General features: G+C 39.1%; 1 non-coding gene across 1 annotated transcript; it reads right to left on the reverse strand.

The window, feature by feature from the left end:
* Positions 1–1,791: 1,791 nt before the first annotated feature.
* LOC111721865 lies at positions 1,792–1,955 on the reverse strand. Its single transcript, XR_002770867.1, has one exon. It is a non-coding gene; the product is annotated as a U1 spliceosomal RNA (small nuclear RNA).
* Positions 1,956–6,030: the final 4,075 nt, after the last annotated feature.

Consider the following 6,030-nt stretch of genomic DNA (forward strand, 5'->3'; position numbering starts at 1 on the left):
TATTGTTGGTATATATGAAGGCTACCGATTTATGAGTGTTGATTTTCTACTCTGACACACTGTTATATTCCTGATCACTTCTAAGAGTTTTGTAGAAGAGTTCCTGGTGTTTTCCAGGTATACAATCATGTCATCTGTGAAGAGCGAGAGTTTGATCTCTTCAGATCCTATGTGAATACCCTTGATTGCCTTTCCTTCCCTAATTGCTATGGCTAAGACTTCCATTACAATGTTGAAGAGCAATGGGGACAATGGGCAACCTTGCCTGGTTCCTGATCTGAGTGGAAATGATTTCAATTTAATTCCATTCAATATGATATTGGCTGTGGATTTGCTGTAGATGGTCTCTATCAATTGGAGAAAAGTTCCTTCTGTGCCAATTCTCTTAAGTGTTCTAATCATGAATGGATGCTGGATATTGTCAAAAGCTTTTTCTGCATCAATTGAGAGGATCATTTGGTCTTTGTTTTTTAATTTGTTTATGTGGTGAATTACGTTTATAGATTTGCGTATGTTGAACCATCCTTGACATCCTGGGAATAAACCCACTTGGTCATGGTGTATAATTTGTTCGATGTGTTGCTGGATTCTGTTTGTTGGGATCTTGTTGAATATTTTCACATCAATATTCATTAGCGATATTGGTCTATGATTTCCTTTTCCTGTTGAGTCTTTCCTGGTTTGGGGATCAAGGTGATGTTTGCTTCATAGAATGTGTTGGGTAGTATTCCTTCTTTTTCTATATTTTGGAAAAGGCTGAGTAATATAGATACTAGTTGCTCTTTAAAGGTTTGGTAGAACTCTGATGTGAAGCTATCTGGTCCTGGGCTTTTCTTTTTAGGGAGATTTTGTGTAGTTGATGCTATTTCAGAACTTGATATAGGCCTGTTCAACATTTCCACTTGATTCTGGCTAAGTCTTGGAAGGTGGCTGCTTCCAAGTATTGGTTAACTTACTTCAGATTTTCATATTTCTGAGAACAAAGTTTCTTGTAATGTTCATTAAGGATTTTTTTTTAATTTCTAAGGGATTTGTTGTTATTTCATCTTTACCATTTCTGATTGATGAAATTAGATATTTTACTCTTTTTTTCCTGGTTAGGTTGGCCAAAGGTTTATCTATTTTGTTTACCTTTTCAAAAAACCAACTTTTTGATTTATTGATCTATTGTATAATCCTTCTGTTTTCAATTTCATGTAATTTTGCTCTAATTTTGGTTATGTCTTTTCTTCTGCTGGATTTGGGATTGGAATGTTCTTCCTTTTCCAGTTGTTTTAGATGTCCCATTAAGTGTTAACTTCCCCTTTTTCTTTCCTAAATTCCTCTTTAGGAAGGCTTGCAGTGATATAAATGTCCCCCTTAGGACTGCCTTAGAGGTATCCCAGAGGTTCTGATAATTCATGTCTTCATTCTTGTTTTGTTCCAAAAATTTGGTAATTTCCTTCTTAATCTTGTCTCTGACACACCTATCATTCAGCATAAGGTTATTTAGCTTCCATGTTTTTGTATGTCTGCAAATTCCTATTGTTACTGAGTTCAACTTTTATTCCATGATGGTCTGAGAAGATACAAGGAATAATTTCCATTCTTTTAAATTTGCTGAGGTTAGACTTGTGACCTAAGATGTGATAGATTTTGGAGTATGTTCCGTGGGCTGATGAGAAGAATGTGTATTCAGTTTTGTTAGGAAGAAATGTTCCGTAGATGTCTGTTAAATCCAAATGTTGATTGGTTAGGTTTAAATCTTTTTTTGTTTGTTTGTTTTTGTTTTTTTTTGTTTTTTTTTTTAAGCAGGGGAAAGCGCGAACGCAGTCCCCCACTACCACAAATTATGCAGTCGAGTTTCCCACATTTGGGGAAATCTCAGGGGTCAGCACATCCGGAGTGCAATGGATAAGCCTCGCCCTGGGAAAACCACCTTCGTGATCATGGTATCTCCCCTGCCAGGTAAGTATAAAAATCTAACATTTCTTTCCTCAGCTTCTTATTGGAGGATCTATCCAACACTACCAAAGGAGTGTTTATGTCTCCAATTATGATGGTGCTGGAAGAAATCAAGTTGCTCATGCCTATTAGAGTGTCTCTTATAAATTGAGATGCATTCTGGTTGGGTGCATAAATATTGATAATTGAAATCTCATATTGAGCATTACCCTTAAGAAATATAAAGTGACCATCCTTGTCCTTGCTTACTTTTGTTGGTTTAAAGCCTATTGTATCTGTGAATAAAATTGCAACTCCTGCTTTTTTCTGATTTCTATTTGCCTGGAATATAGATGACCATCCCATCACCCTGTGTCTATATTAGTGTAAGATGAGATTCTTGTATGCAGTAGATATCTGGCCTGAGTTTTTGTATCCAGTCAGCCAACCTGTGCCTCTTTAGAGGACAATTTAAGCTATTCACATTAATTGAGAATATTGATGAGCCTGGTAAAATTTGGGGTATCAAGTTTTTCGAGGAGGAGGGGGTCAAGATGGCCAACAGGTACTAGCCTCCAGCAGAAGTTCCTGTCCAGAGGAAAGGATAAAGTCCAGAACACACCCCAAAAAGTTGAAGACGGAGAGCCCAGCTGAGAGAGAAGAATGATAGCTGCAGGACATCTCTTCTGAGGCAAGTGGCGACTCCTGGAAGGCAAACTACAGGTACATAATACACCCCAAAGGAAAAATATCTATGTCCTCCCACACAAAAGGTATGCTTTTCCTTTGTTTCCTCTTCAACTGCTCCTCTGAGTCTCCTACAGGTGATCAATAAACTGAGGACCTGAGTGAGCACTGCTGACAGGGAAGTCTACTACCCTGGAGGGACCCTGCTGAGACTTGGAACACCCTCCTCCAGGCAGAAAAGTGGAACTGGAGTTGGCACTGCCATTTTGAGTTTCCAGTCCACCCTCCTCCCCTTGCCTGCAGAGACAGCGAGAGGAGACCCAAGAGCAGCATCCCCCCACCCTTGCGGAACCAAGCCCCTGTCCTGGTCCTTCACTGGGAGAACTGCTTGATCCATGTTTCCTGCACGCAGACTGATCTCACCAGCCAGCACATTCTGCACCCATCTGTCTCCCTGGCCGTGGTCCCTGCTTCCCGGGGACTTGGCCTCGATGGTGACAGACTCCTGCAGGGGCAGGCTGCATTGCCCTGCTGGCTGCTTCTGGGGAGGGGTGCATCACCCCACCCACCATGTCCCACTTCCTGGGACCTTGACAGCGCACACCCAGGAGACAACCAGAAGAAGCTACTGGCAGAACAGTTTTAGGGATGATCTCCGAAAGGTGCAAATTCAGCATGGGGCGGAATCAGGGGGAAAACTCTGGTAATCAGAATAACCAGAGTAGATCAACCCCCTCCCCCAAGGAAGGTTGGGGCAGACAGAATTGAAGACCCATTCCATAAACAGATGTCTGAGATGTCAGAAATTGAGTTCAGAATCTGGATAGTGAATAAGATCAAATGAATGGAGGAAAGGAGGGAACTAGAATTTCAAATTATTCAAAGCTGTCTCAGGAATTCAATGATTTGATCAAAGACTACGATACACTGAAGCAAGAGGTTGCAGCCCTTAAAATCTGAAGAGTATGGTTGAATCCCTCATTCAGAGAATAGACCAGGCAGAAGATAGGATCTCTGACACTGAAGACAAAGACTTTGAAAATGTCCAAACAGCCAAAGATCATGACAAATGGAGAGCAAAAACAGATCACTTGCTCAGAGAGCTCTTGGATAATTTGAAGAAAACTCATATTTGCCTTATAGGAATCCCTGAAGGTGATGAAGTTGTTTCACAAAACACAGAGGCTCTCCTTCTTGAAATTATGAAAGAGAACTTTCCAGACATCCCAAGGGATCTTGAAATTCAATATCAGACAGCTTCAGAACCCCAGCATGACTTAACCTGAACAAGACATCCCCCAGGCATATCACAATTAACTTCACTAAAGATAACATGAAAGAGAAAATCCTGAAAGCAGCTAGATGCAAGAAAACATTAACTTACAAGGGGAAGAATATTAGAATGACTGCAGATCTCTCTGCTGAAACCTTTCAGGCTAGAAGAGGATGGTCATCGAACTTCAACCTCCTAAAACAAAACAACTTTCAACCCAGAATCCTGTATCCCACTAAACTGAGTTTCATTTATGATGGAGAAATTAAATACTTTAATGACATTCACATGTTGAAGAAATTTGCCATAACTAAACCAGCCCTCCAGGATATCCTCAGACCTATCCTCCACAACAACCAGTGCAATCCTCCACTGCATAAATAAACACACCCAGAAAATTTTGATCAAATTCCAATCTCCACAGTGACAAAAGGATCAAAGATGTCCACTGGACCTTCAAAAAACTCGATACCCAAAAGTATACCAGGCTTATCAATAGTCTCAATCAATGTGAATGACTTAAATTGCCCTCTAAAGAGGCACAGGCTGGCTGACTGGATACAAAAACTCAGGCCAGATATCTGCTGCATTCAAAGAAACTCACCTTACTTTGAAAGACAAGCATAGACTCAGGGTGAAGGGAGGGTAATCTATATTCCAGGATAATGGAAAGCAGAAAAAAGCAGGTGTTGCAATTTTATTCGCAGCTGCAATAGGCTTTACAACAAAAGTAAGCAAGGACAAGGATGGTTACTTTATATTTGTTAAGGGTAATACTGAATACGATGAGATTTCAATTATCAATATTTATGCACCCAACCAGAATGCATCTCAATTTATAAGAGACACTCTAACAGACATGAGCAACGTGATTACTCCCAGCTTCATCATAGTCAGAGATTTTAATGTCCCTTTGGCAGTGCTGGATAAATCCTCCAACAAGAAGCTTAGCAAAGAAATTTTGGATTTAAACTTAAACATTCAGCATTTTGATTTAATGGACATCTATGGAACATTTCACCCTAATAAAACTGAGTACACATTTTACTCATTAGCTCACAGAATATTATCCAAAATAGACCACATCTTAGGTCACAAGTCTAACTTCAGCAAATTTAAAAGAATAGAAATTATTCCTTCTATCTTCTCAGACCACCATGGAATAAAAGTTGAACTCAGTAACAACAGGAATCTGCAGACCCAAACAAAAACGTGAAAGCTAAATAACCTTATGCTCAATGACAGTTGGGTCAGAGACGAGATCAAGAAGGAAATTACCAAATTCTTGGAACTAAACAACAATGAAGAGATAAGTTACCAGAACCTCTGGGATACCACAATGGCTGTCCTAAGAAGTAAATTTATAGCACTGCAAGCCTTCTTCAGGAAAACAGAAAGAGAAGAAGTTAACAACTTAATGGGACACCTAAGCAACTGGAAAAGGAAGAACACTCCAATCCATAACCCAGCAGAAGAAAAGAAATAACCAAAGTTAGAGCAGAATTAAATGAAATTGAAAACAAAAGGATTATACAACAGATTAACAAATCAAAAAGTTGGTTTTTGAAAAGGTCAATAAAATAGGTAAGCCATTGGCCAACCTAACCAAAAAAAAGAGTTAAATCTCTAATTTCATCAATTAGAAATGGTAAAGATGAAATTACAACAGACCCCTCAAAAATTCCATGAATACTATAAGAAACATTATTCTCAAAAATACGAAAATCTGAAAGAAATCAACCAATACTTGGAAGCACGCCACCTTCCAAGACTTAGTTAGAACGAAGTGGAAATGTTGAACAGGCCCATATCAAACCCTGAAATAGCATCAACTATACAAAATTTCCCTAAAAAGAAAAGGCTGGGACCAGATGGCTTCATGTCAGAATTCTACTAAATGTTTAAAGAAGAGCTAATACCTACACTACTTAACCTTTTCCAAAGTATAGAAAAAGAAGGAATACTACCCAACACATTCTATGAAGCAAACATCACCTTGATCCCCAAACCAGGAAAGACTCAACAAGAAAAGGAAATCATAGACCAATATCGCTAATGAATATTGATGTGAAAATATTCAACAAGATCCCAACAAACAGAATCCAGCAACACATCAAACAAATTATACACCATGACCAAGTGGGTTT

The sequence above is a fragment of the Otolemur garnettii genome, unplaced genomic scaffold (assembly GCF_000181295.1).
Source record: "Otolemur garnettii isolate 467f Iridium unplaced genomic scaffold, OtoGar3 scaffold00193, whole genome shotgun sequence".
NCBI lineage: Eukaryota > Metazoa > Chordata > Mammalia > Primates > Galagidae > Otolemur > Otolemur garnettii.